The following is a 14604-nucleotide window of genomic DNA, read 5'->3' on the forward strand; positions in this document are numbered from 1 at the left end:
AAAAAACGCGTCAAGCGGAGTGATCTAAGGTGACAAATGTGGAACCGGGTAAATAGATAAGTAAATACTCATGTATGGTGTACGTGAATTACAAAATGTCTGTATCTGTGAAAGAGACAAAGATACTGTTACCGCGAGCGGATAATGGCATGCTGTAAGCAAAGTGGCGTGCGACAGTTAAAAAAACCTACTTGGAACTAGAAAACGGTGTCTTCAATTTGTTCCTGTAAACTGTGTCTGGAAATGTCGACGGCCCGATGGTGATCTCGGAAAGTAATGTAGACGAACCGGAAGTGACAAGCGTATCCCGAATGTGATTCTGGAGCGTTCAACTAAAATGAAGTATGTGAAAGAAAGACTTGTAGTTCTGTGACCTGTGCCGGATAGTGCTAGTGAATCTGAGCGATGCAGTAGATTGCGGAGTGTCAGTAGTGTGGATGCATTATTCTCATGTATTAAAGAAAGTACTCGTGCGATTGCAGCATATCATTAAACAAGCATTTACAATGCAACGGTTTCGCCTTCGGAAAAGTTTGAGCCATTGGCATTGTAAATGGCAAACTTTTTATTTATGTGTTGGTTTTGAAAACAGATAAATAAATGGCACTCTCATTTACAATGCCAATACACACACCCACACAAGAGCCCCCCACACACACCACACAAGAGCCCCCCACACACACCACACAAGAGCCCCCCCCCACACACCACACAAGAGCCCCCCCCACACACCACACAAGAGCCCCCCACACACACCACACAAGAGCCCCCCACACACACCACACAAGAGCCCCCCCCCACACACCACACAAGAGCCCCCCCCCACACACCACACAAGAGCCCCCCCCACACACCACACAAGAGCCCCCCCCACACACCACACAAGAGCCCCCCACACACACCACACAAGAGCCCCCCACACACACCACACAAGAGCCCCCCACACACACCACACAAGAGCCCCCCACACACACCACACAAGAGCCCCCCACACACACGCAAGAGCCCCCCACACACACACGCAAGAGCCCCCCACACACACACGCAAGAGCCCCCCACACACACACGCAAGAGCCCCCCACACACACACGCAAGAGCCCCCCACACACACACGCAAGAGCCCCCCACACACACATACGCAAGAGCCCCCACACACACATACGCAAGAGCCCCCACACACACATACGCAAGAGCCCCCACACACACATACGCAAGAGCCCCCACACACACATACGCAAGAGCCCCCCCCCCACACACACACGCAAAGAGCCCCACACACGCGCAAAGAGCCCCACACACACGCAAAGAGCCCCACACACACGCAAAGAGCCCCACACACACGCAAAGAGCCCCACACACACGCAAAGAGCCCCACACACACGCAAAGAGCCCCACACACACGCAAAGAGCCCCACACACACGCAAAGAGCCCCACACACACGCAAAGAGCCCCACACACACGCAAAGAGCCCCACACACACGCAAAGAGCCCCACACACACGCAAAGAGCCCCACACACACGCAAAGAGCCCCACACACACGCAAAGAGCCCCACACACACGCAAAGAGCCCCACACACACGCAAAGAGCCCCACACACACGCAAAGAGCCCCACACACACGCAAAGAGCCCCACAATTAAGAGTGGAACTACGGATAGATAGATTTTTTTTTTTTTAAACGAGATAGAAAATTACTTTCATATGTAAACCTAAGGAGGCATGCAAGACTACTCCCCGGTGACCTACGGTTATACTAACGCCCTGTATATAGAGTCTAAGAAAGGCTAACAAATCAAAGAAGCTGTCTGAAGGAGAACATTTTTTAAAGAAGCAATAAAGCCAAGGATAGAAACATGGTAAATGTTGACTCCATGGCAGGCATGTGGTATTGAAAATAGGTAGGGCAAAGTGTAAAATAATTTGACATGGCAAACATTATCTGCCCTAAATTTATCATACGTAATAAAAAGTAAATCATTAAATACCTGAAGGAAAAACTACACCAGTGTAAAAAAAAATATTTAGATAACAGAAAGCAAGGTTCCAAGTAAGCCATCACTAAATGGGTGAACCTATGTGGCACAAATCAAATAAAATTGTTTCAGGAGCACCATTACATATCTCCTTGGCATCCCTTTTATGTACAACTCCCTTAAACATGTATCTACTCCATACATTTAATCACCTTATTATCTACTTAGACTCCTTTGAAATCTCAACCCTCCTGTCTGTTTATCGAAAGCAAAGGTTAAATGGAGGGCAAGGGAATCTACTTTCACTTGCTAGATAGACCTACATCTAATTTGACAAATAGCAGTAGCAAAACGTGGACATTATATTTTGTAGACTCTGGGGGGAGTTAATATCATTGAGGTCATACCAGAGAAAGATCTCCATGTTCAGCACAATTATTTTGGCATTATGGTACCCTCCCTCAAAGGTACTCATCTGCTCCTTGTGCCAGCTCCGATTCTCTTGATCTAACCACGAATGTTTGACAACCCAACTACCTTCACAAAGTAATCACAGCACCAGATAGGTCCTTCTCCTCAACTACTACCTAAGCATCCCTGACATACTTACTGTTATTTTCTTCAGCTTCGTTCTCTGTTCTCATCGGAGATGTTTTAAGGCTGCCTTTTTCTTTAGTCCCTTTAGCGGACTTTTACATAAGTCCATTGACTACCAAAGGATTCTCCACAGGACGGCCTTACTTATATATCCCTCTGTTCTTGCAACCGCTGTAAAATCTTTTCCACTCTTCAAGACCCCCGAATCTGTTTCCAGGCTCCTCTACCAACTTCATCATATTCGACGAAAATGTCTCATCGTCAGAGCGCCTCCAAAACTATTCACCTCCTTCTCTTGTGGCACCAATGCTTTATGTCTAGCTCAAGCCCAGCCCACTGCCCTCTGCTCCCCCGTCTCCTCATTTACAATGACCTCTTAACCTCCCAAAATGTACATTTCAGTTCACTTCACCTAATCGCCCACCCCTTCCCTCGCACTGTACACCATCAGCTGGCCACTTTTTCTCCATGCTACATTTACACCTTCCCCTGGTGAACTGACGGCCCCACTCCCGCCCCCATCGCCCCACCCTTTTAGAGGTTATCCTAAGCTCTTGGTTATCCTGGACCCTTTCTCCCCTCCATCTATCGCCCCATAGCACCATCACACCCTCCGCCCCATGTGACCTCTCACCTCCTCTTCGCTCTCGCTCCTGAAGCACAGACAGGCCGCGCGTTTCTTGTAGCCGTCCCCATCGTAGGTGCGCGTCTGGTTGGACTTCAGCTTCATCATTCTCTAGCGGCGGGGCACAGGCTGGTGTGAACGTGGAGTCCAAGGGAACACGGGCAGGCCGTTCTAGGGGCGCGGGTTTAAAGAGAAAGGGCCGACAGCAAAGGCAGGAAGGCGGACTGGGGACGAGTAGGCCGTTATAAACAGGACAGGGAGGATGGGTATGGAGCTCCAGGGGCTGAATGGGGCGGTTACAGAAGCAGGCACAAGGTCGGGAAAGGTGGCAACCAAAACAAAAATAAAAATGGGACAGACGCCGGCACTAGATTGGGATGTGGGGGTCGTAAACCACGTAGAAGGGCAGGGCTGCGATGATTAACGGGCGAGGGCAGATTCAGGCCTGGCGCAATGAATGCCGTAATACGGGTGACAGGTCAGAGGGAGCACGAAGTAGTAACAGGTTAAGGGGATTTACTGTAGGCAGGGACGGCCCAGTGGGTGGAGACAGGCCGAGGGAGGGGGTAGGAGCCGCCGGGGGAGCACTGGGACCGGACAGGTGGTAGTACCTCACTGGAGCCCCACGGGGAGGCCTGAAGGCCCCGGGGGCGCTAGGTCAGGCTCGGCCCTCCTTGCTGCTCTCTCTCCGGCTTTACCGCTCTTAACGCTGCCTAAGCCGCCGCCTGGTCTCCGCCCGTTCCTCCTCGCTCAAACCCGCCATCTTGGGTCGCGCTACGTAAAACACGCATATCCGATGAAGGCAGCTGACAGGGAGAATGCCTGCCGCAGCTGCAGAGAATCGTAGTCTTCCCGCTATGTGCGTAGTTCACTACCGCAGTACAGAAGGCGCATGCCCCGGCCGCGCACTCCCAGTGCCGCAAACTAGCTTATAGAATACAAGTAGTAACGCCTTTGGCGCAGGGTGAGTGACTACGCCGATCATATGACAGGAGGATTTACTACAAATGCGCAGCCGGGAGGAGGGACCGTGACGTCTCTATGGAGAGAATGCGTTAAATGCATTCTCGGAGGCGACGTAGAGGGAGCAGTTCGTTGAGCGAAAATAATAAGAAAAGCGCACGAAAGTAACGTATATAGCAGCGAGAATACTGATGGATAAACGTGAAACAGAGCTGATCGGTTACGCTGTCACATAGATTTAATTACGGAAACCAGGTTCCTAATCACAACTCTATTTTTATTTATTTATTTATGCAATTTTATATAGGGGGGGCGGGAGAGGAACGGACGGCGGGAGGGGGGCGGGAAAGGACACGAGAGGAACGGACGGCGGGAGGGGGCGGGAGAGGACACAGGGGGCGGGAAAGGACACGAGAGGAACGGACGGCGGGAGGGAGGCGGGAAACGTGGGGACGGCGGGAGGAGGGACACAAGGCAGGACAGCAGCAAGCACGGCCCGGCCGGACCAGACACGGGGGCGTTCCCGGCGTCGCGTGACGTCGGCAAAAGCCAAAGAATCTCGGGAACGCCCCCGTGTCTGGTCCGGCATTGACGGACGCCTCTCTGTTCCAATGGCTAGCCTCCATTTATGGAGCTAGCCAATGAAGCAGAGGGGCGTGTTCAAGTCACCCATACTAGAAACTACAGATTTCTCTGGAGGAGGAGCCTAACGGCTCCGCCCCCCAGCGAAACCTAAAAAGGAGAAAGTAGTGGAAACGAGGGATATGATCCATAGGATCCTAGTCATTAGAGTTATCTTCAATCTACACAGGAGGGATATGACTGGAGATGCTCTAAGGGTCACATAGGAGTGGTAGAGAGTATAAAGGTCCACGACACACACTAGTGATAGGTCTGGTTCAATTTTTATTTCAAGTGAAAGAAAACGCAATGACTTAAAACAGCGTTTAGCTGTTGTCAATGCTAAATACCTGGGCATACAACAATTTTTTAGTGGGAAAAAACTTAAAACATATCGTTACTGTAATATAAAGTTTAAACGTACTACTGTAGCCAACTGGTTTCACCTGCCCCTACTCTGTACTCAGAGGTGTCAACTTATTCCTGGAACCTAAACTCTACGAAAACCTACTTCACAGCATGGCTTCGGACTAACAATAACACTCGGTAATGTTCGCAGCGTGAGGGTGTCACTTTACATATACTCACGACCATTCATTGCTTTCTACAATCAAACAAAAATATTGAGATCTGAATAAACTCACGAGGCAAGTGTAAAAATAGTATAATTGCTATTTTTTTGTTTTAATGAAAATATGGCAGCAATTTCCTTGTACGGACTTGAAACACCGCTGTCCAGATGACCCCCAGGGATTAGCTTTCTGGCTGCAGAGTAAACAGAGCAGGTAAGGCGCGTAGGGCAAACATCCGGGACTGCGGCGGGAGCAGGGCGCAGCCGCCCATTCCCAGCCAATTAACCACTTAGGGAGCAGCTGTGAAGGCACCCCCGGGGAGCCGCAGGTAGCGCTGCAGGGCGCCGAGGCGGAGACTAGCACAGACCCGCACGCTCTGCCCTGGGGGTATGCGCCCCCCAAGGAGCCCCTTAAAGCGTACTTTGCTCTCAGAGTGGGGGCCTGAAAACTAAACCGGGACCCAAAAACTTTACCGAGCAAGAGCCATGCGCCTCGAAGGAGCCACGTCCTCGCTGCACGTAGCGCTTTAGGGCCATTTCGAAACTTGGGAAGCGAGAGAGCTACCATACAAAAGGTATTAGAGGGGGTTGGTGGTAAGAAAACAACGCACCCAGCACATTATTGGCACCGACGCTTGAAAAGTGGATCACACGAGGGCTCTGGAGGCTCAATCAGTCCGCGGCCATAAACCTGACTCTACTGCCCTGGTTTCTTCAGCGGGACAAGGGGGCGGGGGAAGCAACCTGAACACGTATCGTTCACCCTGCTGAGTAGGCATCCCATGAAACCCGGCGTGGGACCCCCGCTCCACCCCTCCCCCTCTTTAGCATGAGCGCTGCAAACGCCGGGAGTTTCCAACTTTACCGCTCCCGTCCCCCCCAGCGTGGCTCGACACACCACGAAGATGAGTGCGCCCCGCGGGACTTACTGCAAATGCCAGCGTGAGGAAGAGGAGTATCGCTGCTGCCACCGCTGTCCTGGCCATGGTGAGGAGTACCGGTCCGTGGCGCCCCTTCTGCTGTCTGGAGCGGCTCCTCGCGGGGCTCGTAACTCTTGGCGACCAGCTTTCATAAATTTCCCAGATAAGACATCTTGGTTGCTGCGCGAGGTGGATCCATTCTGCAGTGCTTGCTACATGCCAATCACCTGTCTCGGAGCCCGGACACCGTCACGCCGTCCCTAAACCAATAGAAAAGTAACAAGCACCTACGAGGACGGGGGGGGGGGGCGGGAGAGGAACGGACGGCGGGAGGGGGCGGGAGAGGACACAGGGGGCGGGAGGGGGGCGGGAAAGGACACGAGAGGAACGGACGGCGGGAGGGGGCGGGAGAGGACACAGGGGGCGGGAGGGGGGCGGGAAAGGACATGAGAGGAACGGACGGCGGGAGGGAGGCGGGAAACGTGGGGACGGCGGGAGGAGGGACACAAGGCAGGACAGCAGCAAGCACGGCCCGGCCGGACCAGACTCGGGGGCGTTCCCGGCGTCGCGTGACGTCGGCAAAAGCCAAAGAATCTCGGGAACGCCCCCGTGTCTGGTCCGGCATTGACGGACGCCTCTCTGTTCCAATGGCTAGCCTCCATTTATGGAGCTAGCCAATGAAGCAGAGAGGCGTGTTCAAGTCACCCATACTAGAAACTACAGATTTCTCTGGAGGAGGAGCCTAACGGCTCCGCCCCCCAGCGAAACCTAAAAACTAGCAAAATAAAGGTAAAAGGACATGCTTTGTGACATCAAATGAACTTATGTATGAGTAATCTACAGACATGACAATAAACCCGAGTCACGGCCGGCAGGCCGTGGGCAGTGAATAATTAGGGGAGGAGAAATGCCTGATGCAGAGTGCACGCTGGGGGGGAAGCTTCAGATGCCTGTGGGAGGGAGGCTAGTGGCTTTGATGTGCACGCGCTTTTCACGGGCACTGCATGGAATCACCCGATGGTTAAGCTCTGATTAAGCCCCAATATCTCTCGCAAGCGCATTGGTAGGCTCGACCTAAAAACGGGGCTCGTAACATCTGAATCCTGATGGGTACTTGCCCTATCCTATATTCTGTGAGAAACAGGAACAAACAAGTACAATGCCTTTTGCTTTATGGAGATATGGACAATTCCCACCAGAGAAGAGACTCTGGGCGTCCAAATTATCTTCCAGGAAGGACTATGGCCACAGGCCGTCTTGGCAAATGCATTTAGATAAGTTAAACATTATTCTCCTCATCGGCACTTTTGTGTTAAACGTATGCAAGGTCGCCCTTGGAAACGTTTTACCCCGAGGAAATCTGTATTTGCCTCAAGTACTTATCTTTACATGAGGGCCTCGCATGTAACTGCACGTTTGTTAAAATTATGAACCTTGTAGAGCGAGTACAGCTAATTCTGATAATAGAGGTGCATTCCCCAGCACAAAGGTTATAGCAGCACACAGCAGTCACGGTGCGGGGTGGGGGATGCTCTTCAACTCATATCCCGCTCCTAGTAGCTGGCTACGTGCACCTAAGTTCACCAGAAATGGTTTGCGAGCATTGCACTTTTTACAAGAACTTTAAGGAAACAAAGTTGACCTGTGGAAATTTGACTGGGGGGTTTCTGGTTCGCGGCACCGTCCACTTATTGTAAGTGCATGGCCTACTAATGCTATTCCCAGCATCAAGTTTACCTGGCTAAAACATGATCGGGGTTCAGGTGCACGGAACAGTCATGCAATCTCAACACCGGCGCCCTCACAGCCAGCCAGAACGGCACTGTCTAGACCATGTCTTCTATGTGAAGGGGGAAAGCCATTTTGTAGTAGAGGGGACATTTTTGGTTTATTTTTTAATCAAAAAGCAATGCACAATGAATGGCCATTTGTGTTGTCATTTTAACATTGCACCTTAAAAAAAGATTTCGAAAGGCTGCGTGGGGGGGCACTCTGCGTGGGGGGGCGTGGCTCTGTGTGTGGGTGGCTGTGTGTGGCTCCAAATGCAATAGCTCTCATTTGCGAGAGATTAAGCTATTGGCATTGTAAATGACAATGCCATTTATCTGTTTTCGAAACCAACACAAACAAAAATGTTGCAATTTACAATGCCAATAGTTCTGACTTTTGCAAAGTTAGAGACCGTTGCATTGTAAATGCTTGTTTAAAGATGGTAGCAAACCAATGTTGCCTTTCTTCATACGGTTGGAGGATAGGCAGACTCAATAAGAGGTCCTTTATGTGCACATTTCTGTTTTTAGCTGGATTACACACTAAAGTCCGATTTTTTTTATATTGAGAAACTATTGTTCACTCACTACAGAGAGCAGATTATAAACTTTCAATAAATAAAATGTTAGCTCAGTGATAAACGTATGCTTTAGAACAACTGCAAACAAGCACTGGCAATGGTGATAGGTCTGGCTTTAAAAGAATGTTGTATGGTAATGTACAAGTAGGATGCATGGAAATAGATATGCATTTGTGTGGATGGAAAGAAATGAATAATAATAATCTTGGTGACGGTTATACTGACTAGCTAGACCAAAATATCCATCTAAGTTAATAACTGCCCTCTTCTCATGTGTTGCTGCCAAATAAAACCATTATCTAGTTTTCTTAGACACTTCAAAAGCTTTACAATGTCATACGTGTGTCCCTCTAAATTCAAGCTCAGGCAGCTGGATAAACAAAATGATCACAGGTGCTGGGGAGCAAGCTCTATTTTATGGAAGCACACTATTTCTGCCAAATCAAAACATGCACTCCTGTCTCCCGCACGTGGGAAGAGCTAAAGCACCTCTAGTGATACTTGCATAATTCTCTGGTGACACCTGTGCTGTCAACCCAGATCACAAAACACAAACAGACTATAAAACAGTGATGCAATTAAAAGGATAACGTTTTAGTTGAACTACCTTGATTTGTTCCCTGTGTACTACCTCCAAGTTTGGTTTGTTACACTTTCACATCAAATGCTAACTGCAATTAGTCATTGACCGTATTACGGTGCATACAAAACTATCACATTAGCAGTGTTAACTAGAACCACAATTAGAAGTTGGATGTAAAAAAAGATATATTAATTAACATGAAAGGGTCCTTTAAGGCATCTCATGGGTGATGCGGTTGCAAATCCTGGTCACTATAAACATCTACATAAGAGATCTATACACACACACACACGTACACACACGGGAACACACACACACACACACAGAGTAACATGGACTTGCCGGATATCCTAAGATGAAAGGAGGGTCAACCAAAGAAAGCGACCAGTGGCTGCAGTGCCAGTTAGAGGCCATCATTGGCAGCAAATCTCGTTTGTAAACAAAGAAATGTGCAAACAAATTGACATGGTCATTTTTTCCTAAATCTGCTCCAGAACGGGCATAGGCAAACCCCATTACCGACTGGATCCATTATTTCCTAACGCCCGAATGGCATGAGTAAAAAAATACAACCAGAGTAGCAACAATGGCAGGGGGGCAAGCAAATGCTATGTGAATAAGACAAATTACAAGTAAACTGAACAAGTGCAGTCAATATAGTCATGTTACATTAAGTACAGCGGTGAATTAAAGCTATTCGGGCTCCATTATAAAAAGTCACCAGGAACACTAGTATTTGGAGAAAAAAAAAAACAGTGCTTAATTTGTGCCAGTGATTACGTGTGCTAGGTGAGGGTTACTCACTTTGAGACAGGGACCTATTTTATTTTTCATACTTAGCCTGTAACCCAGAGCAAGATAGAGACTGGCAGAAAAGGGAGAGAGGGCAGAAAAAAAAGTGTGTTTAAGACAGCAGAGATTAAATGAACATGGAAGGTGAGAGCACAAGTTGACCCAAGAAAGGCATAATGTGGAAGCAGTCCGGGTATTTGTCAACCCCTGCAATCAATAGTGCCTGTGTCCGGTTCCTAAGGAAAATGCTTTGCTCCTGCAATTGTTAATAAGAAATTACAGCAAATTAAAATATCACCAAGTGAAGCTAATTTGATTCAATTGTTGAAATGTCACTACAACATGTTTGCCCCAACACATCCGAGAAATCAACGAATTAAACGCAAGAGAACATTTATCAAAACACAGAGCCACCAATTTGCTTCAACCCAGAGGCACCACTTATTTGAACAATCACACGCAAACCCTAGTTAAGAAAGTGAAAGAGCCATGTCCATGAAAGTTAACGAAATATAACACCGCACGATCTTAAAATAACAGGTCCCATTAGCATGTTGTTGTTACAGCAGGACATAAAATAAATTAAGGTTTACCTTTTTTAATCATGGTTAAACATGTAATATTTGAAATGTATAACCCTCGGTGTAGCATACATTTGAAGAATCTATGTCTAGGGGCTATCGTGACGAAGGTAGATCCAGGAGGCCTGTATTCCGATTGCAGCGTCTCTACCGCACCACATTCTGTGAACCTGGGCAAGTCAATATATTAAAGACTTTCGGTTCTCTGATCTGCCAAACAGAAATCCATGTGGAACGACCAAACCAATCGCATGAAACGATACAAAATCACCCGTATACAGACAAATTAAAAGCCTGCTAAATGTAGGCATAGTCAAGAAACTGAAGAGGGTCATTCTGGGGAAGTTCGCAGAAAGACGTATATATTTGATGGATTGCCCGAAAAAGTACCCATTCACAGACTGAAATCAACTTGTAGCAAGTAAAAATCAAAATAAGTTCATATTGTTGACAGGGTATAGCTTAGCAAAGTATTACAACTTGCAGACATGTTTAACTAAAACCAAGAAATATAATGCCTTAACGATGTAATGTATATTTCAGTGTCCTGAAAACATCTACAGGGATGCAAGGTTCTGGGAAATATGATGTTGCCCCCTTAAACGGGAAAATAAAACAGCCTTGGACGGACAGCGCTAGAATTTGCAACGACATACCCACAGTGATGTTTTCCCAACATTGCAGTGCCATGACAATACGATACTTCTAGAGGAAATCCTGGCTAAACTAATCCAGATGCTGGTAATATATTTTAGAATTTGGAAATGCTTTGATCTGAACAGGGATACTTAGAAAAGGCCATTCTTTCCGCATCAATTGACAAGACATTTATAGCAATGCACATTACCAAGGAAAGACAACTCACGTAATTACTAAGAATCTATGGAGTTACAGCCACGTAACAAACATAAGTCTCTTTCAGGTGGAACAACAATTTCACACAAAAGTGAAGAAAATACACACACAAAAGGGGTATCACGCGTGTTTACACCCTCTCGGCACCATCGTGAACTCGTCCATGTAATGGAACCTTTCACTCCCGCCTTTTATACATCAAACAAGATGAACGTATTCGCGGAAATTATTACATAATCGAAACAAATGGTAAAGCTGTGGATCTGCATTTACTGGAACAAAACCACAAGAGACGTGGCGTGAAATAATCTCTCAATAATATTGGAATCCCCGAGACCGCGCAATCACTGCAGATGCGCATGTTACTGTTCCTCAACGCAGCAATCGGTTATATTTCATGTACAGTATCGTAAGTTATGTTGAACGTGGGGGTAAGAGAACAAAGCAGTTGCCACTCGAGCAATACAAAATGTTCGATGTGCACATGTAATTAGCTTTCAAATTATTTATTGTGACTCACTTTCGACGGCTTTTCTCCTAAATGTAACTTGGAGTGACCTCTAATGAACTGCCACCGCCTGGCTCACAATTTGATACGTTTCCATTCTGCAGGTTAACGAAGCGAGGCAGAGACGTAAGCACTGAGCTGCGCAACCAAAGTATCTCATAACCTGCACGTCAAACGAGAAACACAGGACTAAGATTTAAGGACACAAACCTCCCATTAAAATGTAGTGGCGCCTCGAAGCATTTCCTGTAACCAATTTGTAAAGACAACCAAACTATCATGGAATGACACTTCAAAAAAACGAATTCATTCCAACAATAACAGAACGTCTACACAAGCCAACATCAAAGGTGTGTGCAGAACAAATAGCGGATTTTACCAAGAAATGTTCGACTTTTTTTACTTAGTGGAGGATAAACGTTAACTTGCACGCGTGAACCTCGAGGAGCAAAGACAAGCTATGGCTTTCTCGGTTACATCATGCAGCACAATTACTTAAAAAAATAACTGGATAAAAAAAAGTTAGTTGAGCACACAGCACCACACGCAGTTTTTAGGACAGGGTCAGTTTTCAGAAGCGCTTGCATTCCTTGATAAAGGAACTAATAATAAACTGACTTTTTGTTCAGAAATAGTTTTGGAGCGGATAGCAGCAATCGCCTGCGTAACTATACAGAAAAATAGTTCTTAGAGCTGCAAGTGCGCAAACTATATGGATTAACGCACCGTATGCCCAAAATAATCAGGATATTTAAAATGGGAGGAAAGTACCCATGTTACTATTTAAAAAAAAAACTGTTTTACCTTCGATGCTGGCGACTAGCGCCTTTCGTAGCGTATGTTACAGACAATTAAGAAAAGTTACTTGCATGATTGTAGTTATTTTAACACTTATTGAAACGTATGTAGAATTGTACAAAAGTTTGAATTTTATTCACTTTTTACCCTACATAAAATAAATAATATATAGCTTGAACGGTAACTGTCAGCTAGATGCACAGTGCGGATCCCCAGCGCCAGCATCAAGCACGAGTACCACTGTCAATAGTCATTTTCTTGCTTCCCTATACAACACGATCATTCGCAGTTAGACATGTTCCCACCTAATACAATGCACAAGGCCATCGCAAAGTATGTTATATCCACTGTAACTGGGCACAGCCCTGTGCCCCCTGCTCAGCTCCAGGGTTACAACTCAATTAGGAATACAGCCATCCTCAAAAAACACAAAAGCGGGAAACTAGTACATTCACATTACGGCCAAGAGCACAACAACCCTTCCTCGAAAGAACCTTACCTACGATGCTATTGTAGAAGTAAGCTCGGGAGCAACACAACAGCATCTCCTTCCTGTGAGTTCAATGCTCCAGCTGTTTGCTGCGCACAAGATAGTTTTCTTATAGTAGCACGAACATCTGCTTTGGCATGAACAACACTCCACCACACACTTCATTTTCATGCACATACATTCGGGCCCCTGCCCGGTATAGAAACTCACCGCACAAACACCGGAGACCATATGAAACATTAGCCATCAACCCCACTCGAACTTAAACCATTGTACGTTTACTGTTGGTAGGACACGCCTCGTGGAACAGTTAAAACATCTCACCTGCTGTTTTTCTAAACTTTTTCTCTGCTAAAAGTTGTTGACTTTCACGCTTCTGGCTCAACCTCGCATGCCTCGGAGAACACGCTCGGGCTCAAGCTACGCGCAGTACAACGCTGAAACCAGTTCTGGGCAGCGCACGAGCCCCCATTGTCCTGAACAGCCACATGAGTGCAGCAGCTATTGGACCTACGCAACAGACTGAAGTTACATTGAAACACGGGAACGAACACGAGGATGGAAGCGATTAGCGCGCGCACCTCGGCCCCACCGAGTGCAAGTACACCAGGCGGGAGTTCATGGAAATGGAAAAGGGACGTGCCAAATGTTTGACGTCACCTGACGTCACACTCACGGCCATCTTAGATCGCACTGTTTACTCATGAAATGGAAAAGGGACTGTTATGCTTTCCGTTGAGTACTCCGTTCTTCCGGTGTATTACCGAACGGCCATCATGTCACGAGAGTATGACGTGGAACGTTGTTAATGTGCGTCTTATCTATACAGGTAAATCCAAAGGCCGTCGTTGAAATGTTATTTTTCTGAATAATCCCCTTAACAGTAGATATATGTGCGGTTTCCAAAATTAAATGTGAATTGATATACTTAAAACAAGTTGAAAAAATGCTCGCTGTACACCGTGCATGTTAAACAAAACCATTCAGGTTAATCAGTTAATCCTTTGATATTTGAGTTTTAGTTTACCAAACGATGGACGTCAGCCCAATGACAGCAACAGCGTGGTGTAGTCTGTCTTCTGTGTTCTTGGACGTTTTATTAGAGGCCAATTTACAGCTGGACTTTTTCAAAGCGCTTCCATTCGGGAGGGAACACTGCAAATACCTAGGGCTTTCCTTTTACTTTGTTTATAACATCCCAAGAATGAAAAAAAATTCGAGACTTAGAAATGTGAATTTATTATTTCTAAAATTATCGCTCACACCTTCCTTGAAGATAAATGCAACATAATGCCTAAAAAGTTTCACGTCACTTTGGTTTTATAAAAAAGTAATAATAAACAAATGTGCCTTGAAAAGCGGTTGCTTTGTGGGTT

The 14604-nt window shown here is 46.8% G+C and overlaps 1 protein-coding gene across 2 annotated transcripts in view; it reads right to left on the bottom strand.

Annotated features, from left to right (window-relative positions):
- The window catches only part of USP44 (ubiquitin specific peptidase 44), a 182430-nt gene extending 168544 nt beyond the window's left edge, over positions 1–13886 (bottom strand). Inside the window, exon 1 of one of the 2 annotated variants that reach the window (XM_086919071.1) lies at positions 13553–13886. The gene's annotated coding sequence lies outside the window, so the exon portion shown is untranslated. The remainder of the gene's footprint in view (positions 1–13552) is intronic. The other variant, XM_086919072.1, reaches the window with a different exon arrangement.
- Positions 13887–14604: the final 718 nt, after the last annotated feature.

The sequence above is a fragment of the Lissotriton vulgaris genome, chromosome 1_1, assembly GCF_964263255.1.
Source record: "Lissotriton vulgaris chromosome 1_1, aLisVul1.2, whole genome shotgun sequence".
Lineage (NCBI taxonomy): Eukaryota > Metazoa > Chordata > Amphibia > Caudata > Salamandridae > Lissotriton > Lissotriton vulgaris.